This window comes from Passer montanus, unplaced genomic scaffold (assembly GCF_014805655.1).
Source record: "Passer montanus isolate IOZ18808 unplaced genomic scaffold, ASM1480565v1 scaffold46, whole genome shotgun sequence".
Taxonomy (NCBI): Eukaryota; Metazoa; Chordata; class Aves; order Passeriformes; family Passeridae; genus Passer; species Passer montanus.
The window spans coordinates 7,056,458-7,070,365 of record NW_024369485.1 but is presented as its reverse complement, the minus strand read 5'-3'; the positions used below and the strand labels follow the sequence as shown (position 1 = coordinate 7,070,365).

Here is a 13,908-nt window from a genome sequence, read left to right as displayed (position 1 = left end):
AGTTACACAGGATACCTAATCACTTCTGCAAAGCTTGATCTTAACTGGTGGCTGTCCTTATCTCAGTGTCCCCAGGGAGGCCACTGCGAGATCAAAAGCTCTGGAAGTGGAAGGTGGGTTTCCAGTGCCATGAGCTGTGCAGGTCTCTGAGGTCTCACTCGGTGCAGGGGCTGGAGGGAACGAGCTGCAGTGGAGGGAAGGACAGACCCAGCGCAGCCAAAATCTGCAGAGTCTCCTCCCACAGAGGGGTGTGTGGGGAAGGCAACCCCTGCAAGCAGTCACACACCAGTCCTCCATCAGCGAGGGGCAGTTCTGCCTCTGCCGCCCACCCCGATTCTGCAGCTGGCAGCCAGGGATGGGTTCAGTGTGTTTGTTCCAGCCTGCTTAAAGCGATTCTTGGTATTTATGGCTGATGCAGAGCCAAAAATATGTCCAACACCCAGTCAGCTGGCTTTACTCTGACTACACAAATCAAATCAGCCCTTAATTGAATTCCCCTCTGTTGAGGCAAACTGGAGCTGGAGCACTGGGATTTCCTTGGATTGTTCCCTCCGGTGCAGCTTTCATGATGTTTCACTCCTGTGCCTGGCACCTCCTGACGACCTCACAGAGAGCTGTATGCAAATCGGCTCAATGAGCTGGGGATGCTCTCAGCTGGCAGGAGGGAGGAGGAGCATCAAGCCGAGTGTTCAGGTGCCACCAGCAGTGTCAAAGGCAGCACTGTGGTCTCCTCCTGCCACGGCTACGGTGAGACTCGCTGGATTAGACTGCTCTTTCCACAGTCCCACCGTGCTTGCCCTCCTTGCAACATAACCTAAACTTCCCTGTGAATAAACTGCAAGGCAAGGAGCCCCACGAGCCATGGGAAGCTCCTGCTCCTCTGGGAGCTCTGTGCTCCGTGTGGGTGCTGCCCTCCTGCCCCAGTGCCTGGAGGAGAGCACCCCAGCCCTCGCTGCTCCCTGCCAAAAGGGCTGCTGCAGGGTTGCTGCAGGTTTGAAACTCGTGGCCAGGTTCAGCCAGGAGTCCAAGTCCCCAGGCAAGTTGAGGTGATGAGTCAAGCCTGAGGACAAGCTGCAAAGACAGTTTGCAGGGCAGGGGCAGGATCAAGGTAATCAGACTTAGAAACAGCCCAGTGGTCATCAGACAGATCAATGGAATCATTAAGAAAAAGACCACTGAGGTCATTAAGTCCAACAATTAACCAAGACCACCACTAAACCATGTCCCTAAGCACCACATCCTCATGCCTTTTGAACATTTCCATGGATGCTGATTCCACCACTTCCCTGTGCAGATTGTTCCACTGCTTGACCACCCTTTCCCTGCAGAAATTTTCTTCCCGATATCCAAACTAAATCTCCCTTGGCATACCTTGAGGCTGTTTCCTCTTGTGCTATTGGACACCCCTACATGTGAGCAGGTCCAAATAACGGGATCAGCTCTTGGCTGTGCCATCTCCAGCCTCACCCAAGCCCTGGGAGCCAAACCACTCAAGTGGGCAAGCTGAGGGTGCTGCCAGTACCTCATTTCTGGGCAGCATCCCACCATCCCCATGACCAGATGGTGGGCTCTCTTCCCTCAGTCATCCTCCTCCCAAGCTGCAGGTGGTTTTAGGCAAGATCTTTTCACATCTTCTCACATCTTGCCACATCTTTTCATAGCATGTGGCCACTCACCTCATACTCCTCCCCCTAAGTCACTCCAAAACCCTTGTGCCCTTTCTCTCTTCTCTGAGAGGTGACAAGAAGGAGCTGAGCTTCCGTGTCACCACCTTTCTGTGGTGACAGAGGACCGTTTCTGGCCATTTCAGCTGCCTTGGCTGCTCCCCATCTTGGGGCCAGCCTGCCACCTCGTGTTCAAAGCTGGGGATTTTCAGAGCGGGTTAGCACAGGGCATTGAAAGCGCCTCAGGCTTTACTTAATTGATTTGCATTTAGGACTCCTAAAACCCAGAAAATATGAAGAAAACCTTGAGGAGCTTTGCTCTGTGGGGCAGCCAGGATGAAACAACCACCACCTCAATGTCCCCAGTGCTGGTTTTGGTGGCACAGTTTATTTCAGGTAGGTTCTTGCTTGAAATTAATTTCTCACAAGCAAGGGTGAGCACTCCTGGATCTCCAGCAGCTGTTTTAGACTCTGTGCTACAGTGCAGGATTTGGGTCCATTCTTGTTGTGGCATTCCCTTCAACTGGATGTGATCTTTCTTGCCTTGAGCCTGGCCCATGATTTGCAGCACCCATACAAAAAACCCATGGAAGCTCTGTTGCTTTGTTTTACTGAAGCTCTCCAGGATTACTGAGGTGCCCATGGGCATCAGAGACAGAGGTATGAACTCCAGGTTCCATGTGTGGGGCATCAGTAGCCACCAAGTGGTGTCTGGGGACCAGGACAGATGCTCAGGGTACCTTGCACAGCCCTAAATACCTGTGTGAGCCAAGGACTCCAGGTCCTCACACACCTCGGGGGCTTCATCTCAAACTGGAGCCTGCTTGCCTCTCACTTGGCTGCTTTTATTTCCATCACTCCTAACAAGCAGTAAGTGTTCATTAGAAAGGATAGATGTTTATAGGGTGCAAGATTTTTTCCAGATTATTTTTTTATTTTCTTAAATACTCCTGAGAGTGTGACAAATCCATCTCATAAATCCTATTAGTGGTTAATGAACCCAGAGGGACATGTGCCATCATCTTGTTGAGCTGTGCTGTAGCTTTCTACAGAGATTCTCTGTTATTGCTCCTGTCTTTCACAGCTTCTTTCTTATTTCTCCTTTCTCCACCATCACCCTTCCTGCCCTTGGTATGGCATTTTCCTCCTGTCCCTGTCCCTTCTCAAGTATTGGGATGTGCCATATGTGCCCCACTCATGGGGCAGGCAAACAGCACAGCTGTGATGTACAGAGATTCTGCAGGGTAAAATGTTCAAAAAAATCACATTTTCCCAGCTGTGTTGACTCTTGAAGCTCCCAGCCGTGGCAGCTGGGGTAGCTTTCCCTGCCCTTGGCAGGGGAGTTGGAAGTAGATGATCTTTAAGGTCCCTTGCAATTCAAACCATTCTGTGATTCCATGATCCCAGGAAAGCAGCAGTCTTCACTCAGCTTTCACAGTGGACACGTGGGGACAGCAGTAAAAGAGTGATAGGTCAGAGACAGCTTAGAAACGGGGGAAAATATTTTTTTGTCCTCCTGGTTTTGGGTTTAATTTCTCACGTAGGCCTGATTCCTCCTCTTCTTCCACAGGCAAAGAACTTCACAGCTGAGAACTTTCCACCTGTTTGATAACAGTTATCATCCACACTTACACACACGACTACCCAGCGGGTGATGACTCGACCAGGCACCACACAGTGCATGACCGTGCCAAAAGGCAGTTTCTGGGGCTAAGTGGAGGCACCAGCTGCTTCCTGAAATGTGCTGGACATCACGTGGCACATCTGTGTCTGGTGCAACCCGCAGATGTCACGCTGAGATGGTGCAATTCTGCCTCGTGAGTCACCACGGGCTGAGCAAGGCAGGGTTGTGCTGCTGAGCCTGAAGTGAGCTTCCCTTTCCTTCTCCTGTGAATGGGCCAGCTGGGAATTAGCCTGCAGGATCAGCTGTCTGTGTGTGCTGAGAGGAGCCAAAGGAGAGCTCGACGGCGATGATTTTTCCCCATTAGCGGCGGGCTGCAGACACAGTCTGGCAGAGTGGCACCCATTGAATTCTGCCTGGGTATTGAAGAGCCTCTTGGCAGCCCGGCTGGAGGATGACTTATGGGTTTGTTTACTTGCTGGGCCTCCAACTCATGTTCAGTGCAGGCCAGGCTGAGTCAAATGTTCACATTTTGCTAATATGGCATGTGCACATCAGGCATGAGGAGACATGCTAGAGCTGCAGAGACCCAGCCATGTGTGTGCACTCCGTGGGCTCCCTGCTCCTGCATACCAGTGCTGCTCGAGGCAGGAGGTAAGGCCACGGCAGACCCTGTTGTTGGCTCGAGCCTTGGCTGCTGACCTGCTTATCCAAGTGCAAAATGCTGTGTAAGATGATTAAATCATCTTCCAAAGAAGGCCTGGAATCCTGGCTTTTCCAGTAAACAACCAGGTAACTGTTTACTGGAACAATGTGAACCCTGGCCAAGAAACTGTGCAGAGCACTAAAAACATTGGAAATGACCCCATATGTCCTCATAGCAGCAAGTCCTTTAACAAGATGAAGAACAAGCACAAGGCAAATTTCCAGTTACTTTAACATGCATAAAAAATCAGGTTGTGCCTCGTCATGGCTCTGTGATCGTACAGTGGAATTGCTATTTGGTACTGACTTGCTCTTGCATCTTTATTGCTTATTTAAAATCTGCCACTGCTTGGACTGGAATTTCATAATAGCGGCACTTTAGGCTTCCACGTCTCCTGCCTCAGAAAACATCACATTAAAACTTGCTCAGCTGTACAAATCCCAGCCCTGCAGACAGAATACAAAACATCACTGGCGCCTTCCTGGGCTCCCTGCAAAGCACTGGCAGAGCTGAACCCAAATCTGCAGCAGTGATCACACCCCTGTGACTGTCCCCTCTCACCAAACTGTGACAGTGCCCTGCTGGCTCCTGCTGCAATGTGACAACCTCAGCACACACCAGATGTGCCCCAGCACTGGAATGCACCTCCACTCCTCCACCAAAGTGTGTTTACCTCTGTTCTAGAGCACAGCTTTAAATTATTAAGCAATTTCCTGCCTCCAGGAGCTGGGAATGGTGTTCCTGGCATGAGGAGATGTTGGGCTACACAGATAATACAACAAACTGATGTTGCCCTGCTCTTGATGATGTCTGTGGTACCCAGAACTGCTGGGGGGTTTGTGACAAGTGTCCCCTGTCCCAGCTTTGTCCCACTGCTGTGGGGTGACATGTCCTCCTCTTTTGCTAAAATCTAACTTGGTTCATGCACACAATATAATAGCCTTGAAAATAGGGGGGAATCTTCTCTCAGCTCTCTCCTACAACCAGTGGCACACCCAGGGAGCCAGCCTTGCAAAATTGCCCTCAAACCCCCTAAGATGGGAATCAGGACAGAACAACACCAGTAATGCACGGTAGGATACTGTCTTGCTTTTTTATTGAGACAGAGGGAGATGCAAGTGATTTTTTTTTCTCTTGTTTTGCCTTGTAGAATGTTTTTTTTCCCAAGCTCAGGCCTATCCAAACATAGGAAGAATCTCACTTGGACACTGAAGAAGATCTCCTCAAGTCCTGTAGGAAGACCCAGAGTGCTGAACTCTCAGCTGTGTGGGTTCAGGTGCTGAGGGGCCAAGAAAAAAATAAAGCCTGTTGAGCTGAGCCCTGCAGAGGCTCGCTGGTGCTGGCCCCAGGGAGCCGTGGTGGCTGGTGTGGCCCTGACAGTGATGAGCTCTTGGCCCTGAGCAGCCTGAGGGTGACTGAGTGACCTGTGGACCTTGTACTGGCAGCAGGGCAGAACCTCAGCCAGCTCAGAAATGGGAAGTCAAATTAATCTCATAGAGAAGTTAATTGCCAACCCAAGCCTGGTCTGTAGGACTGGACAGTTACCACTGGAGAAACCTTTGTGACTTCTGTGGATCAAGGACCAAGAATGTGGAAAATCCCATCTAGGTTTTCCTTATGATCCCCTCCCATCTGGACCTTGTTTTCCCACAATCTTTGGTTTTCCCTTTGGAAAAGACATGTGCCTTTCCCTTCAGCAACCTTGTGGGATGGAGCTGACCCCGTGCAGAAGTGTTGGATGTTGCTGAGGTGCAGGTGGGCACCTTGTCAAGACTGGGAATGAAGATGAGCAGGGTAAGAGGGTGCTGCTTCATGGTGTTGCACACCTTCTCTCCCAGCCATGGGTGGTGGTGTAGAACTGTGACATTTTGGTGGAATATGGGAACTTGATGTGTACAGATCACAGGTGGGCATTTCCTTCTGACAGGTAAATGGACAGAAGGTGTCGGGAGCAAAGGGCAAAGGCTTCTGAGGCTGTGGAATCCTTGGTACCCCTCACATCTGTTATGTGTTTTGTGGTTCAGAATTATGGAATGATTTAGGTTGGAAGGTTGGAAGAGACATTTAAAGGTCATTTTGTCCAAGGTCCCTGCAATCAGCAGGGACATTTTCACCTTAATCAGTTTCCTCAGAGCCCTGTCCAACCTGGCCTTGAACATTTCCAGGGATGGGGCATCCACAACTTTTTTGGGCAATCTGTGCCAGTATTCCACCATAATCATTGTAAAGCACTTCTATCTAATTTAAATCAATCCTCTTTCAGTTTAAAGCCACCACCCTGTGTGCTATTCCAACACACACAGCTAAAAAGTTTGTCCTCTAGACAAAAAGATCCTCTCCAAACATACATTTAGCAGAACCATTCCTATATAGGCTCCTAACATGTGCCAGTACCCATGGGAATTCCTGTCTCTGGTAGGAGCTAGGTGCTAGCTGTTGTTCACATATCTGGCTTCCAGCTGGTTTTTTGGCAGATGTGGAGGGACCTGGGCTGGCTGGAAGAAAGCAAACACAGAATACAGGGTGTCCTGCATGGGAACAGGGTTGGGAGGGGATGTTCTGTGTCTCTGCCCCCAGCTCACTGAATCACATCACCGTGCCTGGCCAGCAGCCTCTGCTGGGCAGGTTCCTGGCACTGTGCCTCCATGCACAGCCCTCTCCCTGTTCTCCTGGGACTTGTGAGGCTCAGCTGTGCACAGCTTGACAGAGGATACAAAGAGGCTGACAAGAAAACTCCATAAGAACACGAGCAGGCTGCCACAGGCTTCAGGGAACTGGGATGAAGTCATGGCAGAAATACACAGGGAAATAAAGTGAGATAAGTAAATATGGCTAAACCAAGCCTAGTGCAAAACAAGCCCGAGCTTACATTTTCAGTGTCACCTTTTTGTCCCTTCCAGTGCCTAAAGAGAGCTTGTGGAAAAGAAGAAGAGTGGCTTTTTACCGGGACTGAGCTTATCTTTTCAGTGTCACCTTTTTGTCCCTTCCAGTGCCTAGAGAGAGCTTATGGAAAAGGAGAGTGGCTTTTTACCGGGGCAGATAGTGATAGGGCAAGGAGAGATGGTTTTAAAATAAAAGAGCAGAAATTTATATTGATTATTAGGAGGAAATTCTTCCTTCACCCTCCTTCTGTGAGGGTTGTGAGGCCCTGGCACAGACTGGCCAGAGAAGCTGTGGCTGCCCCATCCCTGCAGTGTCCAAGGCCAGGTTGGATGGCATTTGGAGCATCCTGGGATAGTGGAAGATGTCCCTGCCCATGGCAGGGTGTTGGAACATGCTGATCTTTAAAGTCCCTTCCAACCAAACCATTCTGTGATTCTGTTATTGCCATGAGTCTGTGCCCAGCTTTTCAGTAAAAGCACTTTGGAGTTCACCAGCTCTTTGCATATTTATTCTCTTGGGGGCTGCATTCCTGCAAATGTAAGATCTGAGCCTTTTTTCTCTTTAAATTTCGCATTTTATTTACTAACATAAGCCTCCAGAGGGCGAAAACCCTTCGGAGAGACTCTGGGAATCACTGGAAGTGATCTGCTTGCAAAACCGCAGCAGAAAGAACCCTCATAAAGAATTCCCCTCCCCAAAATCGTGCATTTTCTGACTCATTTCTGTGACAACATCTCCACCTTCCAAGGCTGACTACTGCTGTGGACGGGGTGAGGGAAGGGGAACACGAACTTCTTCATCTCCACCTTCCAAGGCTGACTACTGCTGTGGATGGGGTGAGGGAAGGGGAACACAAATTTCTGAGCTGGGGTTTCCTGGAAAGCTTTAGGGATGATGCAACCGGCTGGTGCCTTCCATCATGTAGGAATTTTTTTGCTGGCTTGTCCCAAAAGGTGCTTCACAAGCCAGAAACCCCGAGTGATGCAGAAAAAGTCCTAATGCTGGACATACAGAAGTTATTTACTTCCAAATATCCTTGCAAAGTTCTGTGGGGAAAAAGGGGATCTGCCACTTGCCAGCTTCAGAGGGGTACAAAATCCTGACAGATCAGCACATCTTGGTGCTCTCACCCTGACCCAGAGCCCAAAGCCATGGAGAAATATGTCCCAGGACAGCCAGTTCTGGGACATATTAAAAGTTAGTTAAAGCAAGGGTGGGATGTTTTTAAAACAACACACACATTGCTGCTTGTTGAAGACACCCAGTTCCTGGAAGTGCTGAGTGCTTGCTCTGAAAAAAACCCAAAAACAACCCAGATCTTTTGTGTATGTCTACAGAGATACTGGGAAAATAGGAACTGGTGGGAATATTATAATCTTGGACAGTGATGTTACTGTTGAAAAAAAGTGTTCTAAGAGAGTATGGAGATAAGATGGAATGAGACAGGAGCAGTTTGGGAATGAGGAAAAGGCAAAGGGTGCTGAGGAAGAAGACTGAAGAAATGGGATTGCTGAGGCCCTCAATGTAAGGAATAATTCATTATATACATACACAGACATCAGCTATACCACTAATAAACCAGCTCTAAATAGTGTAATTTAATTGTGGAGTATATTTATGGTGAGATGGGAGGTCACAGGCTTGCCCCAGGCATGCTGCTGGGCTATGGGAGGATGCTGCTGTCAGCAGCAGGGACCCTGCACTGCTGCATCCATCCTGGCACCATCACTGAAACAGGCTGAGTAATTAAATCATTTACTGCTACATTTCTGTCAGATCTCATTACACAGCACCTGAGTTATTTTTCCAGTTGAGTGATTGCCTGGATCCTTCCGTGGTGATGCTAAATATCCCATCCCTGATGAAAACCCTGGCAATATCCTCAGAGGGAATATTTGGTCAGGGCTGGCATTTTCTTCTGCAGCAAGAATGCTGTCAGGATATAATCCTGGTGTGGAAGTGACCCTGCCTCATCCATCATCACAGCTCACCATGGGCAGAAGGGGAGAAGTTCAAAGAAGGGATGCAGGGAAGATAAAACATGAGTAGGTCAGGACTTCTTGTCCTTGGAAAGAGGTGAGTAGAAACATGGTGAGGCTTATGGAACTGGGAGAGGACAGGCTGTTCAGTGCTTCAGCCACTGACAAATAAAAATAAATAAATAGATGGATAAGGGCATCAGCTGGGGTTGCCAGGCTCAAAACAGACTAATCAGCCAGTGTTTGGTACAAGGGCTGACACAGAAGCTTTGGATGGGAAAGGCTTGTCCTGCTTTCTCCAGAGAACCCTGGGTGGTCACAGGAGAGGAACCCACAGAGGGTCACCCAGCACCCAGAGAGCCCAGGAGCTTGGCTCTCCCAAGCCACAAACAGTCTGAGACAGGAGGGTTTGCAGAGGAAACTACATCACCTGTCATTATGCATTTCCCAGAAATCTGCTTCTGGAGCCAGGGACAGGACATGGGATGTGGTGCAGCCTGGTACATGAGCCCTGTCCCATTCCTGCAGCCCTCAGGCTGAAGTAAAGTAACTGCAGCAGAGACAGCCCTGGCAGAGCCCCTGCAGCTCACCTCAGCTGCACTGCTTCTCACCTTGCTTTTGTGGCACAGGTGTGGGAGGCTTGTGCCAGCACAGATGCCAGTGCAGTTGCCACCTGGAAACAGATTCCCCATGTTCATCCTTCTGTGATTTGCCCAGCTAAGGGGTCTTCCCTCTGCCTCAGCTGTCTCTTGTATCCAACAAAACCTGAACCGTTTTTTGCACAGTCCAGCATTAACAGCACAGATGGAGCAGCTATACTGACATATGCATGGCTTTTAGTCAAAAGGAATAAATTATAATGGACACAGGGGCCATTTCTATGGCTAGGAGAGGCATAAATACCTCTTAACAACAACAAGTTTTAAAAAAGGAAAAAAAACCCAAAAACACCACAACCAAAAAAACCCCAAAGAACAACAACCTCTCCTTCTCCCTTTGTCTGCTTTCCCATCTGAAAGAATCACCCTGGCCAAAAGCTTGGGCTCACAACAGAGTTTTTAAAAGCTCCATCTTTTGGTTTTTAATTTGCATGTATCTGACACTGGAGGGGCTAAACATGAGCACAGCAAAGCTCATGTGTTTTTGGTTTTTTTTTTCATTGTCACTTTTCAGAGCATTACTGTGTTTTGAAGCGGTTTCTACTGAAGAAGTGTCAAATACAGGGAGCAGAACAAGGCTGTTGTCAGTGCAAACCCACCTTCACAGCTTTTCCCAAACATTTTGCCTATGTTCTGCATTTTGTGTCAATGTTCAACATGCTCCTTTCATTTCATTTTTCTTCTTCATTTTTTCTCAGGAAAAAAAATAAACCAGGCAAGATTTGAAGGCACAGAAGATGCCGAGTGCTTCAGAGAGCTTTTCTATCGAAGCTTGTCACATCCTTCTTCTGGAGCTGCTCGCCTTGACAGCCTGTGAACTCTCATTTCTTTAACCAAAGCCCTGAAAACACGATGTTCTGCTTAAACTACCCTAACCCTTTCAACTGCTCTAACCCTTTATAGCTGTTTAAGCTGCTTAAGGGTCAGCTACTGGTTCAGATCAATTCAGACGCTGAAGCGTGGCAGAGTAGCCGAATGCTGTAAACTCCCCTGGCTTTGAAATGATCTCAAAATTGAAAATTGTTCAACTGGTAGCATTTAAATATTCATTGCTCTAAATCTAAGAAAATTTGCTTTTAAATAGGATTGAATTATGAGCCTCAAAGAGATTTGCAGCACAAAGCCCCATTTGCAGAGAGCCTGAGTAGCAGTTTTAAAGTTATTAACTTGTGCAGTTAGGAAATTCCTCCTTAAGTGGCATCTTTAACAAATGCTTCACGAAATTGCCTTCAACCATCAAAAAATACAGACACAATTAATTTGTCTTGAGTTTTAAACCTCACTGGCATCAACAAAACGAGCTGTATTTTATCTCCCTGGCTCCCAAGCTGAGTGCAAATCTGGCAGTGACATAAAATCAGTACAGCTCAATGGTTTTGTGCTCGTTTCCTCAGATTCATTAAACCAGTTGTGGTGGGGATGTGCACACGTGGACAGGCACAAACCCACACCTGGGGTGAGATGAAGGGAGCCCAGTCCCAGGCACAGGGCAAGTTGTTTTGAAGTTCTGAGCACCATGAGGGCCACCCTTTGAAACTGCAGTTGTGTGCATCAATAACAGAGCCCATGGGCTGGTGACAGTTTTTGGCCCTTTCTTGTAGAGGTCAGGAGAGGTGACATCAGCCTGGGTGAGGAGCAGATGTCTCCATGTACAACATGATGTGATGTATTTGTGGCCAAGTGTTTTTCCAGCTAAAAGAACAGGATGTGATTTTCCCGGCTCAACCAGGGCAAGACCTTGTTGAGTCACCTCTGCAGCCTCTGCCTGACTGTGGAAGCGAGTTAAATATCAAACACTCCAGCAGAACCCATTAACCAGCTCCATCAGTGCCAAGGGCCACTGGGAAGCAGTGGGAAGGGATGTGAAGCAGTGGGAAGGGATGTGGTGATGTGCTGGGCATTGAGCTCCTTTGAAATGCCCAGCAAAACCCTGTGGGGACCCAGGTCTCAGGCTGGAGGATGCTGGGGAGCCTGCTCACTGCAGCAGTGGGGATGGATGTCCTCCAAAACACATGTCCCATGTGGGGCTTGATGGGACTCCCCCTGCACCATCACCCCAGCTGAGAGCAAGTGCAGCTCCTTGGCAAGGAACTTGAGCACCTACATCCCACAAGGAGATCCTGAGAGCCCCACTCAGCCCTTTCAGAGACCACTAAATCATAGAATGGTTTGGATTGGAAGGGACCTTACAAGGTCATCCAGTCCAATCCCCTGAGCAAGACATTCAACAAGACCAGGTTGCTCAAAGTTCTACCCAACGTGGCCTTGAATGTTTTCCAGGGATGGGGCATCCAGCACCTCTCTGGTCAACCTGTTCCAGTGTTTAACCACCTTCATTGTAAAATAAGGGTGGTCTAAATCTACCCTCTTTTAGTTTTAAAACATTGCTCTTGTTCTATGACAACAGGACCTTCTAAAAAGGACCATTTAACCCTCACAGACTCCAGTCTGGAACTGGTGCCCAGGTTGGTAGTGTTGGGAGTGTGTTGGGCACATGGCAGTGTTGGGCACATACTGGGACACAGGGACTCTGGCCTTGAATGAGGAATTTCAGATGCTTTAGTGTCCCTGGCTATCCAGGTTTTCTAGAGCCTGAATATGGGGAGTCTGTAAAGCAACTTTAATGTGGTAACATCAGCTTTGCCAGATGCTCAAAAAATCAAGAAGTGGAGGAAAATAACTGCTTTCTCTGGTCAAAATATGCATTTCTTTCTATTTTCAGGAAAAAAAAATGTCTCCTTTGGAAGGAAATGGCTGCACATTTAGAGATGGGAGGTGTAAGATGCCAGCATTTCAGTGCTGAAAATAACACCTTCTACTGTTTATTCAGGTCTCAGGAAAAAAAATTGAATAATGACACAGAGGATGGGTGCTGCAAACCTTAATGTCACACTGTCACCCCTTCCCTCCCTCCTGCTGGAGCTGCCAGAGGAGAGCATGTGGCCTTCTTCCAAAAATCAGCTGCAATTTATTGCTCCAGCATTAAAGGCTGGACTGTGAGCCCAAACATCATCCTTGGAGCAGCAGGGTGTAAATCCATGCACTGACCAAGAGACCACCACTGTGGTGGGGCAGCTCTTGATGGCATCCTGCCATCACCTCCAGCCTGGGGGAGGTCTGGGAGAGCCCAGCAGCTCACCTAAGAGATGTTAATTGTGCTGTGCTTGCTTGAGCCCCAGCTCTATAATTAACAGTGCTGCATCAGCAGGTGCTGACGCAGTGATGATCATGCAGCTCATTTTCCAGGAGCTGCTGGGACTCCAGACAAAGGAGGGGTTATTTCAGGTGACTCACCTGTCATGGAGTGTCCCTGGGTCTGTCCATCCCTTCTGAGTGCAGCTTGCCATGTAATGGCAGTGGTGGATTTTTTATGGCAACTGACCAAGTAGTCTGATTGGGATATGCTCCTGGAATTTGACACACAGCCCTGTGGGTTTTGTATGGAGACCCTGGTGGGTGACACTTGAGAATGGAGATGGGACCTGGCCTGGGGACACAACCCCTGGGCAGCACTGGGTGCAGAATCACAGAATTGTCAGAGTTGGAAGGGACCTCTGGGGATCACCCAGCCCAACCCCCCTGCCAGGGCAGGGTCACCTGGAGCAGGTGACACAGGAATGCATCCAGGTGGGTTTGGAATGTCTCCAGAGAGGGAAATGCCACAACCTCCCTGGGCAGCTCTGGGGCAGTGTTAGAAATGCTAACCCCAAAGGTAGGGCTTGCTGCCTTAGGGAAGATGTTTTTACATCTTCAAACACCCAAACCCCAAACTGGAGGGTTGAGTCCCCCACGGCTTTTTGTTGGGGCAAATGTGCCAAAAGAAGTGGAGAGCTCTTTTAGATGCACACCAGGTGCTGTATCACTTCTTCTTCCACTGGTACACATCTATTAATTTAAAATCTGGCAGGCCATCCTAGTTTGGTTCCTTCAGAAGGGTCTGGAATGGGACAGAACACTTGTGGGTCAGGGTGTCAAGCTCAGTCCAAGACCCACATGGCCATGAATGGCAGCAAAGCACTGCTGGCATCATTCCCCCATGGGGATTGTGTACAGGAGTGCATCACCTGGGGGTGAATGCAGGGAAAACAGCCCCTTCCAGCCCTGCCCACCCCTCTTCCTTCCCCTCTGAGGTCCCCAGGCATGCAGCTGTAGCACACAGAGTAGGGGAAAGCAGAGCAAGACAAAGGGAGGGGGAAACAAAAATAATGACTTGAGGGTCTTTCAGTACAGGTGCAGAAAGCCCAGGTTACTTTTAATTTTGCCATCAAAACAGCTTTTTTTAACCCCAGCATGGAATTGCTCAGGTGTCCTAGGGCACTCTAACTTCTTCCACAGCACGTGCCCACGCTCGTGAGTTCAAAGGTTGTGTCTGCCAGGGACCTGCAGAATTTGGTTG

General features: G+C 48.8%; 1 long non-coding RNA gene across 1 annotated transcript; it reads left to right on the top strand.

Annotated features, from left to right (window-relative positions):
- Positions 1 to 5,536: 5,536 nt before the first annotated feature.
- LOC120508243 lies at positions 5,537 to 8,951 on the top strand. Its single transcript, XR_005628957.1, has 2 exons — positions 5,537 to 5,785; positions 8,799 to 8,951. It is a non-coding gene; the product is annotated as an uncharacterized LOC120508243 (long non-coding RNA).
- The last annotated feature ends 4,957 nt before the right edge of the window (positions 8,952 to 13,908 follow it).